The 20462-nt window shown below is 46.9% G+C and overlaps 1 protein-coding gene and 1 long non-coding RNA gene across 3 annotated transcripts in view; one reads left to right on the plus strand and one right to left on the minus strand.

The window, feature by feature from the left end:
* The window catches only part of SYN3 (synapsin III), a 377511-nt gene that overhangs the window by 256873 nt on the left and 100176 nt on the right, over nucleotides 1-20462 (plus strand). The gene's annotated exons all lie outside the window — the stretch shown is intronic.
* LOC109283607 (uncharacterized) lies at nucleotides 1522-18589 on the minus strand. Its single transcript, XR_009461729.1, has 3 exons — nucleotides 18120-18589; nucleotides 10527-10640; nucleotides 1522-2445 (listed from the first exon to the last, which is right to left on the minus strand). It is a non-coding gene; the product is annotated as an uncharacterized LOC109283607 (long non-coding RNA).

Raw genomic sequence — 20462 nt, forward strand, 5'->3', positions numbered from 1 at the left:
CAAACCCCAAGCTTTTGGGCTTGGGTCTGCACATAGGATGCCCACCAAAGGATATGGAAGCATCTGGACTAGGGACAGACATTACACATTAACCAGTTTAAGTGATTAGAAACTGGTTTAAACCTGTAACAGAACAGATGTTCAGTACACATAAACCAGTTTGAAAATGGCTGAAACCAGTTTGAGATAAACCTGACTGAATGTAATATCAAACTTAACTGATTTGGGTCAAACTAGTTTATGCAATGTCTGTCCCAGACCCCTTCCTGGTTTAACTTAAACCACAGTCCCCCAGCATCCCAGATGCTTTGCAGCGTAGGTGGGGCTCTGCTCCAGAACAGGGCTGGCCCCGTCCCTCTGCTCCCTGACTGGAGCTCCAGCAGAGACTGAAGGCACACCAGCGTCTACCTGGCTTTCCCCTGTCTGCCCCCACCACTCCCTGCTCAAGCAGGGATTCCCCACCTCCCCTCTTCCATAACACAGACCATAGCCGACATGTGGTGTGCCAATGCTGAGAGGTGTCTGTGTAAGGCAGACAGGACAAAGGCAGACAGAACAGTGTTTGCTTCGGGCTTTTTGGAGCTAAAAGAAGAGCTTGAACTAATAAAAGAGGCTTCTGTTTTCTGGATGGGCTGATAAACACTTTAACTCCCTGCTGTGTAAGTAAATGCCGTGTAACTCCCTACTGACTGTCAAAGGTCAGGAGCAGCGAGGGGGGCGGGGGGAACCCCTCCCTAATCAGAGTGTACTCCTGGGGCCCAGCCACTTCTTGCCCCCCACTTAGCTCAGTACTATGGAAGGGAAAGGAGGGCTGCTCTAGCACCCCCCAGCTTCTACCCTGAGGCACTGCAGGCATGTGACTACATTTCTTCAGTCTAGAGGGGATGTCTGTGCACTTACAAACCAGTTCAGCTTAGCCAGGTTAGACTAACCTGCAAAGATTGAATCAATTCAGGCTCAGGCTTTTTGAATGTCTGTCCCTAGCCCTGAAGTCCTAGGCAGGGGTGGAGGATATTTGCCAGTAGTAGGGCCACGTTTGGTTTTTGAATGACTCACGGATTTGGAATTGATTTGGCTGATTTGATTTGGAACAAGAAGAATTTTCCTTAAAAGAAAAAAAACAAACAAAAACAAACACTCAGTAAGCCAAACACAGACAGGCCTGGGTCACTTACCTTCCCAGAAAAGGATCTGGTGCCTGGTGTCTGGCTTCTCTTCCTCTTCCCCTTCCTCTTCGTGCTCCCAGCAAACTGCTTTCAGCGGCTTTCCTGTTTGCTGCCTCTGTTCACTTGCATTGCCCAGTTTTATTCTCCCATCTCTGCCATTACACTGAACTAATCCCTAGTTATTGGTTCCCTTCTCCCAGAGTAGCTCATCTGAAATGGGCCATTTTCAGGAAAGTCTTACAAGACAGGAACATCCCTTGTTTCAAAAATTCATTCTGCAAAAGGAAGCAGGTTCCCCAAAGAGATATGCACTCCCCATACCTCTCCTGGAGTAGTGAAGGGCAGGAAGACAGAAGAGGAATTTTATTTTTATTTGTGCTTGGTTTCTAACTCATGGCCAAATATACCCAAAATCCGTATCCATAAAATGTCACATACCATAACAGCTTTGACCAGCAGGAGCTAATATAACATTGGCTTTTAGTGCTGTAAATGAATGCACCACAAATGAGTGGCTTGAGTGATGAAGCAAAATCATATGGCTAGAGAAATTCTGCCCCCTTCCATCTAAACCCTGGAGAGACAGAACCTAATCAGTCTACTGGATAATTTTTAATTTTTTTTCCCTTATTCACCTGGACTGTCCCCATATAAATCAGTAAAGCAGCTCAAGGAAGTCAGGATTTTGCCCTGAAAAGAATGCCTCAGACAGAGGCCCACTGCTTTCATTAAGTTTGCACCTGGAAAGAGGCCAGTGGTTGGGGGGGAGCAGGCCCTGTAAAAGTATTTATTCCATCTGTCCCTTCAGGGAAACAGTAGGTCAGCCTTTAAAATCCTTTCAGCTGTGTGTTAGAGAAAGTTCTCAGAGGATTCCCTCAATCAGATTTTACAGAAGATAGGCTGCCTGCTTGCCTGCCATTCACTCTATGCTTTATTTTTGAAGGCCATATGCTCTGATCACATGAAGATTTACATCCTGAGTTTACTGGTTTCTGAGAATCCACACAAATCATTCAACAAAACATGATGTGTGATAACTGATGTCCCACACAGACCTGCTTTCTAAAGATTGCTTCTCATTTGGCGCACAAACCCTTTAAGGCCTTGTCAGCCCTTTTCAGGGGGCTGGCAGATTATTACCATATGCGAGATGCGTCCCCAAATGTGGTTGGGTGTAATGTTCATGTTATCATAAAGCCAGAGCTTTGAATGATGTCTTGTCTTTCCTGTTTTTGATCAGAAAGCTGCTGCTGTATCAGGAATCCCAGGCCACATTGTTCTGCAATTACAAAAGAGGAAAATGACAGCATATGAGAGGGAAATTCCTTTTGACTAGTCATGTGCATATTGAGATATAGTGGGAGGGAGTGTGGGCCATAGAAACCTTGTGGGAGCAGAATGAGTGGGAGGTTAGCAAAAGACCTTTCTCTTTCTTTGGATGATGTTCCTCAGAGACTTCAGCATTCCAGTTCTCAGAGCTAATTTTAGTTGTTTGTGGCTTCTATTCTTTACATGCCCCTCTCTCCCCCGTTTCTCTCACACACATTGAGCCCCATGAACTGGAGGGATGCTCTCTGTGGGTAAGTAGTTGACATGCAAACCTATGGTTTCATAATTACCAGACCAGACATCACAAATGACGTGGGAGGTATGACTTGTTTCCTTCCAAATAAGGGAGATATATTTTTATGACAAGTCCTAAGCATGCCAAAGTCCAGTCTTTTTCAAGTACATGATAGGGAATGCTTTATTCCTTAATGCACTGTCACGGGAATACATAGGTCAGGACACCAATTCAAATCTGACCCAGTGTGGTAAACACCATAGAAATTAACATCAGATGGATGTTTGGTTTCCTGTACAAAATGCAAAAGAGTTACTATGATTGTATATTTGTATTGCAGTAGTACATAGAAGCTCTTTGCAAGTACATCCCAAAGGGACAGTCCCTGCCAAAAAGCTTATAGCACAAATTGCGCGTGGTTCAAAATTAACCTAGTTGAAAATAAACCCCTGATGCCAGGAGTGGATGAGCCTATGTTACGAGCACAAAGTTCATTGAAATGTGAAACCTCACCCCCGCACCCTACCCCCAACTATTCTATGCTCATGCACTGATGTCCAACCAATGTTTTAACCAGGGGCACTCATAAAAATTTGCCTCTTAACCCATGCCCAACACTACATATCAGGATAAGTAGGATTGCAAACAGAAGAGGTGAAGGTCTGAGGAAGACTATTCCTACATAAACAAAACCACTTTTTGAGTTGGCACCTTCATATAATGGTGCAATGGAATCTTTCCACACGTTCATAGCAGGAGGCATGATTTTGAGATCAGGGATCAGATCCCAATGACACCTTTCTACTTGCCAATTTTCCCCTGCACCAGCAAGTTGAAAGACAGGAAGTGTCTTAGCTGCTTGAGAGGCTGACAATCAGTTGATTGTTGGCTTTTGGTTGGTTCAAGACCCCTGGCTGTCCTTGCACTGGAGCCAACCATCAGCTGATTGTCACCCCAGCCCTGGGACAGCCCCAGGTTTGAGACCTGGGGTTCTTCCATCTCAGTGCCACCCCCCATCTTGATGCAGACACTGAAAATCAACTGATTGTCAGCATTGGGGTGGGGGGTGCTACATGCTCAATTTATGATGCTGTACAAATGAGTCACAAAGATATTCCACAATTAATACATAAATGCATCATAAGTGTAACATGTGCCAGGGGCCTAAAAAAACAGAAGCAGGATTGGGATTGTTCCCTCTTCTAGATCTGTATGTGGATCTTCCCCTCCCTGTTACCATCCCTGTCTCCAATTCAGGACCATACAAAGGATCCTGTGCAGGCCCAAAACTCATGGTAGGGGAGAGGGAAGAAATGGGATGCTCATATCTCTTCCATCAGCTCTACACAGAATTCTCAAGGCTGCTTGCTAAGAAAGCTTATATTTTCCCCAGAGCTCTCCAACCCCACCTCTGCAGACAAAAGAATCCTTGGTAGCAAAGCTCTAATGTAGTCATGTTGTCAAAGACTGGGATGGAGTCCACCAGGGTTCAGAGACAGTATGGAGTCACAGAGCTTCTTTGTGCGTGGCTTTGGCCTCCCATAGAACCCATGGGATCTGCATGGAGTATAGGAAGATCATCCAGGCTTGAGGGTAGGTTTCATAGCTTATTCTACTTTGGGGGAATAATTTGGGGGGAATCTCTCCCCTGTCCATATGCTTTTATAACAACTCCCATCCAGATGGCCATGATATCTGTGAATTCTCTACTCCATGGAAAAGCAACACAAGTGGTATAGAAGACTTGGCTGAAAACACTCTGTTCCAAATTTTGAATAGGAACAAAATCCTTCCTGTTATGGGGACTTCCATTCTTGTCTGAGCCAGTTACGAATTCCTCAGAGGTTGAGCTGACTAAGGAAACTGGAATTTGGGGAGTATTTTGGCACAGTCCCAAACCAAATCTCACTATGATTGTCCAAGAATGTGGTTTCTCTGACCCATGAATGTGAGTCTTGGAACAACTGCAAAGCTGTACTGGGATCACTGCCATTCATGATGACTGTACTCCTCATGTCTGTCTGCCTGATTTACCTGTGGTGTTTTGACTTATACTTAAACTGTAAGCATCTGGGGGCAGAGGGCTTTCTTTTTGTTCTGTGCTTGTGCTGTGCCTTGCCCAGTAGGCTTCTGGTGTGTGTCTGGGGCTCTTAAGTGCTACAGTAATATACACTCAAAATAATTAATGTGCTTCCTAGTTCTCTGCTCACAACTTTCTCAATGTATTGTCCTTGCTTAACATATGGAAGATTATGAAATAGCATTCCACATGACATGTCCAAGTTGATAGAGCAGTAGCTGTTCTATTTCAGTAAGAAAATGGTCAGCAGAAAGAAGGGCTGAGAAGAACATTTGGACCTGTCCTGCCACAATTGGGCTGTAGAGAAGCAGCAAGTGACTATGGAGAGGCTGAGGCGAAGGCTAAGGAAATGAGAACTAGCTAAATGACCAGCCACCTGACTTGTGCTAGTGAAACCAGGACAAAAACCTCATTTTCACCAGAACAGGCAAAGACATTGTCCCTCAAACCCAGGGCATCCAGCCACCCTAACCATGGGGCCCATCAGCTGCTACCCAGTTGTCCAAGCTTATGTTATTGTGGCCCTTTCACAACCATCTGTCACTCCTTTTATGGCCATGGGGTGCACCAGTTGTCACCTCTTCCTGTCACCTATGCACAGGCTGATTTAAGCACAGCTCATTGAGGGGAGTTCTGAGCTGGGTTGATATAAGGCAGTGCCCAAACTCATACCTCTTGAGATGTAGCAAGGTACCTGTACTGCTCTGCCACCTGGTGAAGCTTGCTGAAGGTACCACTGAAATGGGAGCCAGAACAGCCAACTCCTTCAGCGTTCTCCTAGCAGTCCTTTGGTGCAAGCAGGGCCATGTCAGTGTGAGGAAAGAAGAGCCTCTCTGTTACATTATGCTCCATTGTGCTTATCTGGCAGATGATCCCACCTGCTACACTTTCAAACAGACCATAGGCTGCTCCTAGGATTAAAGCAAAGGCTAAAGCAGGGCTCTTGCAATGTCCCCATCCCTCTGACTGCACTCAGCAAAAACTGAGAAGAGCACAGAACCTGGCCCCAATTCAGCAGGCTCATGTATTAATTTCTCTTCTGTTGTATAATTTGAAATAATCTCCCCTTTTTGCCTAAAAAGGAAGCATACAGATAACATCTGAGTTCTCTGCACCATGTACTTGTTCTTCCTTCTGTCCTGAACCAGCTTCTCAGACTGCCACAGTCTTCTTCCAGTTGCCCTCACATTACACACAGGGTGGCAGTTAAGAAAGGTGTGGTGTCCAGCCTACTAACACCAGTCCCCAAAGTAACACTCCTTTAACAGAAAAGCAATGATTTTTTTTTTAATTGAATGGGTGTCTGACAACGCCCCCTTAAGCCCTCCACCCCCAAACATCTGTTTTGTTAAAGGGTGGGGAAAGCAGCCTCTCAGACATGCTGATTGAGGGTGGAGCAGTTTGAAGGAGAGAAAAGCAGTGATTTCACTTTACATTAGGTAACAGCAGCATAGGGTGTGTGTCACTATGAAAAACAAGACACTGGGTGGGGGCAGAGGTTCTTTGCAACATCTTTCACATGGAGCCTTCCCCTTTGCTGGTACAAAGCCAGAATAGGCCACTCCAGCTGAAAGACTGAAGATGTGGCAGCCTGGTTTCTCTCAGCTCTCACTTGAGGGAGGAAAAGTAGCGTTGCCAAATTCCCACAATTTAGAGACGTGATTGAAACAAAATGCCAGAGCCAGCCCACCCCAAACTTTAGAGACTGAGCGGAACATCCCCAAACTGCAGGGCTCCAGCTTCACTGCATAAAACAATCCTGAGTGGGAACACCAGCCCTCTGAATCTTAGAGAAACATTCAGCTCTGACTCCAGATGGAAAAAAAATAACAATAATTGGGCTCTTCTCAACACAAACTGCCTGCTAGGATCTTCCTCTCTCGTTGCAACATTCCTGGGCTGGGTGGGGAGCTTTGTCTTGAAGAGGCAGCCAAGACATTGTTAGAAACACTTGAGGGTTTCCTTTGGTATTGTTAGACATTACCTTTCCCATGGCTTAAACACTATTAAAACATGATTGTCCAAACATTAAGGCAGGAAAAGACAACCTAAGTGTCCTCTGAGCATCTCAAAGTTACGCCTCTTTGGGAGAAGATGATCTCTAGCTGATGTTAGGCAGCTCATGTTAGAGTAACACCAGTGTGCTCCACAGGGCCAATACTGTTAATTTGCAGTCTTCCAGTATCCCAGGATACACTGCTCTCAGCTCCACCCCCACCCCCACAGATGATCTAAGGAAGCTGCTGAGGAACCATGGGTGGGGTGGGTGAATGGTAAGCCATTTGTACAGCCTGAGAGCTAGGCAGACTTGGTAGCTCCTAGCCACATCTTTGTTCACCAACCCTCTAGCGGCAAGTCAGAGCTATATATGTTAGAGAGGTATTAACCTTTAATGTGTGGCTGCTTACAGTACTTGCTAGCTTTAACACCACCCATGGGCGCTTGGTGCTGCCTTAGTCGGGGGGGGGACGTGCCCCCCCTGCGAACAGTCCCACCAACTGGTGGGGGTCCCCCTGCAGCCGATCTCACTGGTGGGGGGGGGGGGAGGGGGGGGAGTGCCTCATGGCCGATCCCGCAGCGGCCGATTGCTGTGGCTGATCGCTGCAGCCACTTCTGGGAGTGGCTGTAGTGATCAGCTGGCGCTTGCAGGGGGGGCACTGGCGCTCCTGCCTGCCTCCCCTGCCCATCGCCTAAGCAGCGAGCACAGCCAGTCAAGGGGGTGCACCGGAACTCTCACGTGCACCCCCATGCATCACCTACGTGTTGCCACTGATGCCACCTAACATCCCTTAGAGTTAGCACATGCAAATTGTAACATGTAACAACAACCCTAGTTAGAAAGAAGCTTAGGTGAAATAGTTTCATAGTTTCATAGTTGGTACGGTCAGAAGGGACCTGAGCAGATCATCAAGTCCAACCCCCTGCCATAGGCAGGAAAGAATGCTGGGGTCAAACGACTCCAGCTAGGTGATTATCTAGCCTCCTTTTGAAGACCCCCAAGGTGGAAGCGAGCACTACTTCCTTTAGAAGTTGGTTCCAGATGCCAGCCACCCTGACTATGAAGTAGTACCTCCTGATGTCTAGCCTGAACCTACTCTTTATCAACTTGTGGCCATTATTCCTAGTTACTCTGGGTAGTGCCTGGTGGAACAGGGCCTGTCCCATTCCCTGCTGGTCCCCTCTGGTAAGTTTATAGACAGCCACCAGATCCCCTCTCAGCCTTCTCTTGTGGAGGCTGAAGAGGTTCTGCAGCTTCCCCTCATAGGGCCTGCCCTGCTGCCCCCGACCATGTGAGTGGCCTTCCTTTGGACCCTCTCAATGCTGTCCACATCCCTCCTGAAGTGTGGCCCCCAGAACTGGATGCAGTACTCCAACTGCGGTCTGACTAATGTCACAAAGAGGGGCAGGATCACCTCCCTGGACCTGCTCATGATGCATCTGTGGATGTATGACAAGGTGTGGTTAACCTTACCAACCGCGTCCTCACATTGGTGGCCCACATTCATCTTGGAATCAATAATAACTCCAAGATCCCTTTCTGCAGTACCTTGCACTTGTCAGTATTGAATCCTATCCTATTCTCATCCTCCCACCCCTGTAACCTGTCCAGATCTAGTTGTAGCCTGTCCCTCCTTTCTATCATGCCAACCTTTCCCCACATCTTAATGTCATCTGCAGATTTAAACAAGGTGCTTTTCACCCCCTCATTCAAGTAGCTGATAAAGACATTGAACAGTGCAGGCCCAGGGACTGAGCCCTGGGAGACTCCACTGCCCACATCCCTCCAGGTCAAAAATGACCCATCCACCACCACTCTCTGGCTGCAGCCCTCTAGCCAATTTGCAACCTATCTGACTGTGTAGGCATCAGTGCCACAGTTGCCTAGTTTTTTTAATGAGAATGGGGTGAGAGACAGTGTCAAAGGCCTTCCTAAAGTCCAGAAAGACTATGTCTACCGCTACACCTGCATCCAAGGATTTTGTGACCTGATCGTGAAAGGCAACCCAGTTGGTCTGACAGGACCTGCCCCTAATGAACCCATGTTGGTTGCCCCTGAGCATAATCTCCCCTGCTGGTCCCTCACAGATGTGATCCTGGATAATTTTCTCAAAGAGCTTCCCCAGGACCAAGGTAAGACAAACGGGCCTATAGTTACCTGCGTCCTCCTTCCTCCCTTTTTTGAAAATGGGGACCACATTGGCCTTTTTCCAGTCTTCTGGCACCTAGCTAGAGCACCATGAGTACTCGTAAAGCTGTGCCAGGGGCCCTGCAATTACCCCTGCCAATTCCCTCGGCACCCTGGGGTCAAGAGGAGATCATCTGGACCTGATCATTTAAACATGTCCAGCCCCACCATAAGTTCCCTAACTAGGACCTCCCTGACCCTAGGCCTGACAGTGCCTCTCCTGAGACTGTCTGGAGTCCCAGTGGGAGAGATGTCCCAGTCCCTGCCCAGAAAAATGGAGGCAAAGAATTTCTTAAAGAGGTCAGATTTTTCATCTGGTGCAGCCACCAGATTGCCAGGCGAGTCCTGCAGGGGCCCAACGTTACTTGGTGCCTTCTTTTTACTCCCTATATTTAAAAAAGGACTTCTTGTTATCTTTGATCCTGGTCGCTAGTCCTAGTTCTGTCTCCACCTTAGCCTTCCTAACAGCCCCCCTACAGTCTCGAGCAGTGGAGGTATAATCCTCTTTGGTGATAGCCCCTCCCTTCCACCAGGTGTATGCCTTCTTTTTAGCTTTCAGATGTTCCTGAATGCCTTTGGTGAGCCATGGGGGCTTTCGAGCACTCTTGCCCCCTTTGATTCATGTTGGGACTGTCACCCTTTGGGCTCAGAGGATCGTCTCCTTAAGGAATGACCACTCGTCTTGGACTCCCAACTCCCCTACCCTCCAGGTCCTCAGTGCCTCTCCTATTAATCTCCTTAACTCATTGAAATCATCCCTCCTGAAGTCAAGGGCTACTGCCTTGCTGCAGGCCTTTGACACCCTGCGCTGGATGGTGAATTCCAATAGGTGATGATTGCTATCACTCAGGTGGTTGAGAACCCACAGTCCCCTCACCAGGTCATCGTCTGTGGCCAGGACCAGGTCCAGCAAGGCATTTCCCCTGGTGGGACTGTGCACCTCCTGGGTTAGGTGGAGCTCCTGTATCTCAGCTAGGAACCTATGTGAGCAGTCAGACCTGGCTGACTGCTCCTCCCAGCATGTCCCAGATGTCCAGGGTAGTTTAAGTCACCCCTGATGACAACATCCCTTGACTTAACTGCCTCCATTAGCTGACCTGAGAATTCCTGTTCCAGCTCTTCCCCCTGGTTGGGTGGTCTGTAGCAGACACCCATCGTTAAGTCCCTTTCCCCACAACCCCCTTGTATTCTTACCCAGAGCACTTCAGTATGTCCCTCCACTGACCCCGTCTTATTTGTTGAGGATGTGTATTGCTCTTTGACGTAGAGTGCCACACCCCCGCCTTTCCTCCCCGTTCTATCCCACCTGTACAGTCTGTAGCCCCTAATGTTTACTGCCCAATCATGGGTTGAATCCCAACAAGTTTCAGTGAGCCCTACTATGTCCGGGTTTGTGCTAGCTAGCAGGAGGGCAAGTTCCTCCTGCTTGTTCCCCATACTACGAGCATTAGCGTAGAGGCATTTAAGGCCTCCTATGGGTGCTTGCAACACCCGCTTGATGCTAGGGCTATCCAGACCCCTGTCACTTACCTGGGTACTTCTCATGCTCGTCACCTGTCTTGGCAGGGAAGTGTCCTCATGTCCCCATGTGGTCCCATCCCCTGGTGAAGCTAGTTTAAAGCGCGCTGTATGAGATCAGCCAACCTGGAAGAGAAGACATGCTTGCCTTTAGGGGAGAGATGAAGCCCATCCCACCCAAGCATGCCCCCTAGCTCAGCTGAACAGTTTACAAGTGGTATCAAAGCTCTGGAGTCCAGCAGAGGATTCACGATCTCATCTCCTACATTTTCTATTCCCTGTTTCCCCGAAATACACCATATCCCTTGCAAGTTATTTCTGCATGTGATACAGTCAGCAGCAAAGCACAAAGAATGCCACAAGACAGGAACCTGTAATCACTAAAGATAAACTGTGCAGCCCCAAGGCACTTATCAATGACTTCCTGCCTATGGGACTAACTGCTATAGGCAGTTTGCTATGAGTCCTTACTCATCACAAGAACAAATTCCCTCTAAATCAGGGGCGGGCAATTATTTCGGCTGGAGGGCCACTTACTGAGTTTTGGCAAGCTGTCAAGGGCCACATAGGTAGCCCTGCCTCTTGATAGGTGCCCCGTCCCCTGGTTGCCATCTTGTGACCAGAAGTCCTGCTCCCTAACCCCTCAGCTTTGCCACCAGAAGTCCCTTCCCTTGCCCCCGGAAGTACTTCTTACAGCAAGGGATTTTGCGATCTTGGAACCAGAAAAATACCAAATTATATTCTAAAAAACGAACATCTACAACATTCATTAATTTGATTTCAAAAAATATTTTTGTCCTGATTTACATGTGTTTGTGTGGTGTACATAGAGGTGATTGCACAATAGCTTAAAATAAACTCTTACTCTTGTATGTTGTGGGGGTTGGAGTCACAGAGGGCTAGGTATAGGTTTGTGGGGGGCTGTGGGTGTGTGGGTATGTGAGGTGTGGGGGAAAGTGTGGGCATGTGGGGGGAAGTTTGTGGGGGGAATGGGTGTGGGAGCCTGTGGGTGTCGATATGTGGGGTGTAGATGGGTATGGAGTTTGTGCAGGGCTGTGTGTGAGGGAGTGTGGGTGTGGGGGTCTGCATGGATGGCAGTGCAAGGGTGGCTGTGTATGGTGGGGTGTGCATGTGGGACTCACCCTACGAACACACACACATTCACACACACCATCTTGCTCCTGGCCCCGGGGTACTGGTGTGGGCCCCATGCTCCCGCAGTCTGGTGATGCAGCTAGGAACCATGTGCTGCTGAAGTGGCCAGCGGGCTGGTAGGAAAGTGGGGAAATGGCAGCTACAGGTAGCTGGGAGTGGCAGTGAATGGGTGCATGGGAGCGCAGCAACAACTGGGTAGGAGCACGGGGCCCATGCTGGTGTACCAGGGCCAGTGCCAGTGGGGCCCAGGTCAGGGCAGCAGGAGCATGGGACCCCTGCCCCCCCTCCAGCACAGCTGGTGCCAGACCCTGCATTCCTGCTGCTCCACTTGGGGCTCTACAGGTACTGGTCCCAGAACACTGGCGTGGGCCCTGTGCTCCTGCCTAGCTGTGGCTGCATTTGCATGAACCCACTCATTGCCACTCTCCCCTGCCTATAGCTGCCATTTCCCTGGTTTCCTGCCCGCTGCTGGCCACTCCAGCACCACGTGGTTCCCAGCTGCATGGCCATGACTGCCAGGCTCCGCAGGACCCAGCCCAGACCTGAGGACTGAGGCGATCACCCACGGTCCTCCCCTGCCTCCCCTCCCCACATTTTCATCTGAGTTTCCTTCTCAGGAACAGGGAGGTGGGAACAGCCCCAGGGTCCCAGGCCAGAAGCCCCTGCTAAGCAGGGGCTTCCGGCTGGGGGTGCAGCAGGGCTGGGCAGGCCTTGCTGCTGGGATGCTGTGTCCTGCTGCTGGTCCCCGCTGGATCCTACTTCTGCTGGCTCCTGTCCTCTTTAATAGGTAGCCAAGGGCAGATAAATATCAATTTTCTAAATTTTTAGGGGCCCTGTGGGCCAGATAGAATAGCCTGGTGGGCCAGATCTGGCCCACAGACAGTATTTTACCCACCCTTGCTCTAAATGCATCTGCTCTCTTGAATCATTTGTGGATCAGAGGCCAAACAAAGGGAGATCACTCTCCACCTGCCAAACAGCAAAAATGGGTTGTATCTGAATAAAAGGAGGCTGTTGGACAGCGGGCTGGATTCTCCCCTATGTCCAACAGGGAAGGCAGCATCAAGGAAGTGATTACAGCTCCCTTATCTTGGGAGTTAGTTAGCAGTAGCTTCTCTTACTTACATCACTGGCCTAGGGCCAGGATGCCCAAAGTCTCACTCCCGAAGGGCCATTTCAGAGAGGCAGTGCTGGGTGGCGAGTTGCACTAAAGGTACTTGTAGGCTGTATTTGGACCATGGACTGTACTTTGGGAAGCCCAAGCCTAGGGTATATTAAGGGCTTATGCTGTGGCGGGTCAACATAACTGAGTGATACCATGTTGTCTTTCTGCTGCTAACATGCCACCCAGTCCTTTCAAAGCCAGCTTCAATAGTGTTATGTCAGCTGAAAATTCTGCTCTGCCAGTATTACTCTCTGATTGCCCGTTGTGGCCAGACTCCAACCCCTCTGCTCTCTCTGGAAACAAAGTGGCACAACTGGTCATTTAAAAAAACCCAAAAACAATACTAGAATAACTTCACAATAAAAAGCAAGGCTCTGGCATTTCAGATGATTTACATGGTACTGTAGGACTTTTGATAAATATCTGTGGTAGTTTTGGGTGATGCTATAGCCATGACAGTTCCAAATGTGGGCAGGAAGGACCCAATTCTCAGGTCTATTATCACCCGTTTAACATCTCTGCTGGTGCACAAGGGCCATTAAAGACAGTGGATCTTGCTGCTTGGGAATACTTTCAGCAGGGTCCAGAGCTGCTTATACCAACTTTAGATCATCTTCTCAAAATGTCTGGCCATGGTTAGATCACATGTGAATTCCTCCTATTTCTGGCTACTGGAAGACTCCCTGAGGGCTGTGGGCAGCCAGGCATAAGTTAGCACAGATTTCAAGCTGCTTTAATTTACATTGTGGATCAAACCAGTCCACAGCAGGGCTATAATTAAGGGCTACGAAGGTGACATACAGAAACATTTTCCAAGTCTTCAGTCTCTAGGGATACTCTGGGTATATTACATTACAATTCTCAAGATGGGTTCCAGTTTGTGTAGACAAACCCAAACTAACTGTAATCTCATTAGTTTGGGTAGTGGTAGCAGCATAGCTAAAGTCTCGCTCAGCTGCCAAATACTCATCCTGATTCTCAGGTGGGCTTGTGTTGCCTGCACTGAAGCTCCTCTTGGTGTACCCAAGCTGCTAGTCAGCTCCTAGGGGGGTTAGGTTAAACCTGTGTCTATCATGAAATCCAGAGGTATGGCCAATGTGCATGTGGCTAGCCCCTGAGACCAGCTTAGTACTGAGCTACTTGGCACAGGTGTAAATGAGCATGAGGCAATGGAGAATCTGGCCATAGTATCTTCTCCTATGCATAGAATGACCACCCAGGCTCAATGCACAAGTCTCCTCGTCTTTTTCCGGTCAGAAAACTCTCTAAAGATTCATCTCTTCTGCAAAGAACACAAACACAAATTCACAGTGGGCATTTGTCTTCCTCACATCTGCATAATATACATGAGAGTACACAAAAGAGAGAAACTAAGGATGGAAGGAAGGAAGAGAAATGAAAGAGAGCCAGAAAAAGGAAAAGGGTAGCATTCTAAGTTCAGTGTCTTTGTGTCTTGTGTTTCTCTAAGTATATCACTGGGATGATCAAATTACATTTTCCTGATGTAAGCACATTCTATTATACTTATTTAGCAGACAAATGAAATAATGTACAGAAAGTTTAAGTGATTTTAATGAGTTAGTAACAGGTTATTCATGGAGTGCAGGCCCCTTGTTGTCCAGGCCCTGCTCTAACCAGTAGGAGCAGTCCCTCCCCAAATAGGAAATTAGTGACACTGAGTGTTTAGTTGCATCATCCATACATGCTGAGAATGATTCACAAAGTCAACACAGATCCAGCTGCTGAGATGAACAATACTATATATTCTTAGTTACTTTTTTTGGCAGTGCTTCATTTCTGTCTAGGACATGAGCAATGATGTAATGGCCACAAGCTTAATGCACAAGTCACACGTAATATAAAAGCCATCTACATGTTATTAGGAATCCCTTACTTCCATATCAATACAATGGGGTATATAATAGGGGATACACGATTACTTGCTAGAGCATGTAATATGCCATTTGCAACAGACTGTTTTATCAGAATAATATAGTTACCAACCCTACTCATTAAGCACTTAGCAAGCCAGGTCTGGAGATGTTGTACCTGACTTGGTGCTGAACCCTCTGATTTAGCTAAGACCTCAACTTTAAAGACAAAACTTTGGAATGTGGAACTGGGCAGCCAGGAATGTTACTGAGAAATAGCTTACATTTTTCACACAGTTATCCATTGTTTTAAGTATTTACAGAAAAAAAAGGGGGGGGGAGGGGTTAAAAATGAAATTATTCCCAGCCATTTGCAAGAGAAAATAGCTTTGAAGTTTTTTGTGCTGTTATATTTGAACAAAGACTTTTCTCCATTTGGCATAAAAGTGGGGAAAGAGTTTCTTCTCTTTATACATGTATTATGTGTATTTCGTGGCTTATAAAAGGTGTTGGCATGACAGCCCTGGAGGCTGAGAGTATGTCAACACTTCATGCAAATGTAACTGCAGATCGTGCAGACATACTTGTGCTTGCTTTAAATGAGCTTCCTCAGGTGCTAGTAACTGTAGCTGCTCCAGCACAGTGCTCAGCACAAGGTAGCAGGTAGCCTAAGCATTTACCCAGGATCTGGGCAGATTTTGCAGCCCACACTGAGCCCCTCTTGGCGCAACTTCACTACCCAATCTAGCTAATTTAAAGCTAGCTCAGGTATGTCTATGTGAGCTGTAGTCACACCTTTTACTGCAGTGCAGACATGTTGCGGTGCAATGAGCCTGAAGGGGTGAAGACCCCTGCCCCAGGGGTGAAAAAGCAGGGAGAAGTGCCCACAGACCCAAGGGAATGGCCCCAGGAAACTGGAGACCCAGGAAAACTTACCTGGCACAGGCTCAACAGAGAGAAGTGAGGAACCACGGGCAGAGATGTCCATATGGTTCATCAGCAAATTATCAGTGAGGCTGGGGCAGTGCAGGGAAATGATATCATCAGCCAGCACTAGCAGTCAGCTACAAAAGCTGGCTGCTGGGAGAAAAAATGGGGAGCAACAGCTGTGCTGCAGCTGAGTGCTCCCAGCCAGCATGCCCAGCTGTGCTACAACCTGGGGCACCAAGGACATTCCCAAAGAGGAGCCTGCCCCCCTGGGTAGTGACACCCAGTACTGGGTAAAAGAAGGACAGCAAGGGACTAATACCAGAGCCACACATGGCGATGTGTGAGTGGGGAGATCATGGACTCCCTAGGTTTTTTTCTTTTGCTGTATTTAATATATTACTCCTGGGGCCAGGGACTGAAGCCACATTTTGTTGAAGCCCACTCTGGGGCTGAGAGACCAGAAGCCCTCGGGGACTCCAGGGTGGAAGATTGTGTCTAACCAGGTCAGCTGGCCTGCTCAACCCAGGGAAGTGGTTGTAAAGAACAAGACTACTTCCCATGTCCTCTAAGTATTTTTTCTTAGACGTATTATTGCAAGAAAGCTGACCAGCCAACAGCCAGTGTATCCTCAGATGCTGCTCCTGCCCAAATAACATAGCCAAATTCCACTAGACAGCCAGTTGGGGTGATGCTACACACTGGTACCCAAAAGAGCTGAAGTTACCAGCTGTATGGCCGAGACCAACAGTTTAGCATATGGGAGGGGTATAGGGCAGGTGGAGCCCCAAGGACATCTGCATGCAGTACCTCCAAACAAGGCCAAGCCAAATGGGAACCTCTCGCATCTAAAGCTTAAGATCAAGGCATGGCAGATGAGTATCGGGGGCTTCCCTTAGGAGGTGGTGCATGACAGGTGTTAGTGCCAGGGAGAGACAGAGCCTGAGCAAAGACCAGCCTGCCCCAAGCCACTTGGGAACAGTTGGTAGAGCTTAGACGGGCAGAAGGCACACCACAAAGTCCTTTTTTTATCCACAGAAAATCTCAAAGTAGTACAGATTCATCCATGCTGTCTTATAACCACATCTCCATTCTTTCCTAAAAAGTACCATTCAGTTCTCTGTTCCCCACTGAGTTCTTGGCCTCTTCAGAGCCTTCCAACAAGGGTATGGTTTACTGCCACATGCATTGGTTTCTGTGTTGAGGTAGACACCTATGTAATTGGAGTTGAATGAAGACCACTGAACTCATTTCACCTAGGCCACCAAAGAGTGGGACTTTATGGTCTCTATCAACCTGGGATCCTGGATTTGAACTGTTAACTGGGGTGGAGGGGGAAAGCTGTGCTATCTCTTTCCAATCCCCTGTGTTATCCAAAGCTTCATTTTGCTTTTCTGCACCTGAAGACTTGTATTCCTTCCATCAGTTTGCCAGGCACTGATTCTCTGATTCTAGGCTGCAGGTTGGTGTTATACAGTGTAGGTTAAATGCCCCCACTGTATCCAAGAAAGGCATGGCCACTGTTTCAAAGCTGGAGTTGCCTATTGCTCCCTTTGCAATACTTTCCTGGGAGTGCTGTGAATTTACTTTTAAAACACTTGGAAATATGTAGGGAAGGGAAGAACAAGAACTGAGGGCAGATCTTTAGTTGATGTCAATCAGCTAAGTTACACTGGAGTCACAGGAGCTATTCTGATTTATCTTGGCTGAAGATCTGACCTATAATCTTCAAGGAGGACTTAGCCTCTCCATCACATTCCACCGCACCCTGATACCAAAGAAGTGTCTTCATGCACCTTAATGAGAGGGAATTCCCTTATGAGAGGGAATTTAAAATTAAGGAACCAGGGCAAGGCACTGGGCACTATACTTAAAAGATAACATTGTGGGTGACAGCTTTGAAATTTACAGTTTTGTCTTGCAGTATAAAGTTGTCTCCTAACATATTGTGAGGCTATATGTCAGTAGCATAACTAAGGCAGGGGTGAGCAGGGCACCAGCCCCAAGTGCCAGCTTTGGGGGAAGAGGACACAAAAATAGAAACTGCAACTACCCATGCCCTGCCATTTCCCAGAACACAAAACTGCCCATTTATGCCTCTGCTACCTACAGGTACCTCTACTGACTGAGCAGGCATGTGCCTTCTGCCATTAGTCCTTCTCACCATTTGCTTAAGTCAAGATTTCTTAGGCTAGGGAAAAGGGGAACTCTTAAGGATTTATAATATTAAATCTTATCTCTGGGGGGAAAAAAGCAAGTTTGTGTGGAGGGTTGTTAATAAAGGAAAAGCCTACACATTCTTAAAATAGTTTCCCAATGTGGAACCTGTCGGGACCCAGGGCAGCCGGCCAGCAGCTCTCCCTGACTCCCACCCGGGCAGATAAGGGTCCGGGGCCTTAGAAGGCCGTCAGGCGGGTACTTGTGACGCATGGAGTGGAATTAATTAGGCGGACGCTTATCAGTTGCAAAGCAAGATTGTTTACTCACGTCAAGGTGGTGTAAGACGGAGGTCAGAGATACTTAGTTAGTTACAGCTTAGAGATCGTCGTTCAGTCGTTCTGCAGATATATATATATATATATATATATATACGGGCCAGCGGTCGGCTTATCGGGCATGCGGGGCAAGGGTATGCCAGGGAGGTCGCGGCGGGAAGACGCTGACAACTGATCAAATTGTCAGATTTACTCCAAGGTGTGGGCAGAGTTGTCTTCGACTTTGCGAAAAATGTAAGCGGGTTTTGTTTGTATGATAGCCAATTGTTTTTCGCCACGTCATAAATCTAATTAGAATCGCCAATTATCTAGCGGTCTTTGCTAGGGTGTTATTTTCACAGGGTTACTCCTTGTTTTCTTTGACCAATTATAATGATTTATATAAAGCAAAGAAGGCAAAAGTTTTTATCTCTGTTAGTGGCGCAGCAATAAATTTCTTTTTGACAAGCGCAGAAAAAAACAGTTACTATCATTACTGTTAACCCTTAGTTAACCTAGTGCAGAAAAAACTGTTTTAAATGGTTATTACTTGTTTGTGACATGGGCACTACTTAATTTGGTTGTGACAGAACCCCAATGGGACAGTCACACGTGTTGCTTCATGTTTCCAAAAAGGGTTGGAGCCTTTATCTCCTGGACAAACTCTACTTGGAATCTTGCCCTGTTGCCTCAGTGACCAGTTTTGGCCCTTCAGCTATCACTGCCTCTAGAGTGGGAAGTAGAGCGGTGGAGGCTGGTGCAAGGCTGCCTGTCTGATTAAATTTGTTGTTTTGCAAAAGGAGTTAGCTCTACTAAAGAAAAGATGTAAGCTGCTTCATTACCCTGTGCTAAATCTCCCTTGGATTGAAAGATCCTGATTCCTTGCCTGCTGAGTTATAAACAAGGAGCAGAAACCTGGGATGATGTGTGGAAAACAAAACTGCATGTAATTGTTTTTTTAAATCTATTCGTATAGGTAAAAATTGTCCTTGCACTTGAAAGGTACCCGCCATCCTGCAGCCATCTCACAAAGGTCATTTGAATTAGCCTCTGAAAAAAAAATCTGGTAAAAGTGTTCTTATGAGCTGTCACCTATTAGCCCAAGCATATGCTTTCTGACTCGCTCAAAATCCCTGTTACTGTCTGGCACACCCTTGAGGTGCTGACAAAGGACTGGCCCACACATTGGAGAAAGAGACTAAAGCAAAATAAAGACATGCTGATCACAAAATGAACATCTCCCATGTCTGCACTGATTGCTGCAGGGGTCCTGAAGAAACAATAGCATGTGATCACGTCATTAAAGACTGTCTCATCATGCACATGCAGAGGGAGGCAACTTGTATTCTGGTATTTCTGAACAATCTTACCATTTTAATGTAGTTTTTGTGTGAGTTATATACATGATTTTGAAAAGGGGGTTGCAGATGTTGAGGTGCCTCATCACACATAACACAACACATATTTTTCTCCAGTTAAAAAGAATATAGAAGCTTTACTAATAAGCTAGCAGCCCAGAGCTATATTATGCAGTTTAAGATTGAAACAAAAACAAAAATAACTTAATTGGAATGTGCATTAATTTGCTATATCATATATTATGTATAAAAACACAACAAACTAAGCAAAAATAATAAAAAAATGTTGTTTCTTTAGTCCTGTATTCATTAAAGTTAAATGCACATCTTTTTCAGAATCATAAAACAAAATCTAACCTTCTCGTGCATCTTGACAGTGCCCCCAATGCTTCACTGGAAGCTTCACTGAAAGCTATTTCCCCACCTGAGTTAACGTTCACCTGAATTGATGTTTCCACACCTGAGTTGAAGTTTGTAGTTGGAGTTAAAAACAGTCTGCAGGGCTGTGAAATTGGAGCTACATTACCAGGAACAGCTGTAGACTGCAGTATTGCAAAAGAAAAGATAGCTTTATCAGTGAAACATCAACATGAATAAAAAGGAGAGATGGTGGATAACATCTGTGGAATAAAGCATTTAGAAGGAATCTGATAGATCACAATGAGTCATGAAGTCAGTTGACTCCCTGACTGCTGCCTGAATAGGAATGTTACTGCCACTTGCAGGCAGTTGGCTTGAAACTTTGGGTGGACCAAGAGTCAAAGCAGGGTATAACTGCACAACTGCACCCCCCTGGATCTGTCCCTAGTTATATACATAACTATGTAAAGTGAGGTGGAGCAGAAGAAGACAGACCAAGGGCAAATGGATGAGTGCTGGCAAGATACGGAGCTTAATGTTCTTTAAGGATTGTTCTGAGAAAACTAGAAGTAGTGTCAGGGAAGGCTGGTGGTGGTTGTTGTTGAGTCAGTTATGCATTACTTAAATAAAAACCTTAT

The sequence above is a fragment of the Alligator mississippiensis genome, chromosome 4 (assembly GCF_030867095.1).
Source record: "Alligator mississippiensis isolate rAllMis1 chromosome 4, rAllMis1, whole genome shotgun sequence".
NCBI classification, from domain to species: Eukaryota; Metazoa; Chordata; order Crocodylia; family Alligatoridae; genus Alligator; species Alligator mississippiensis.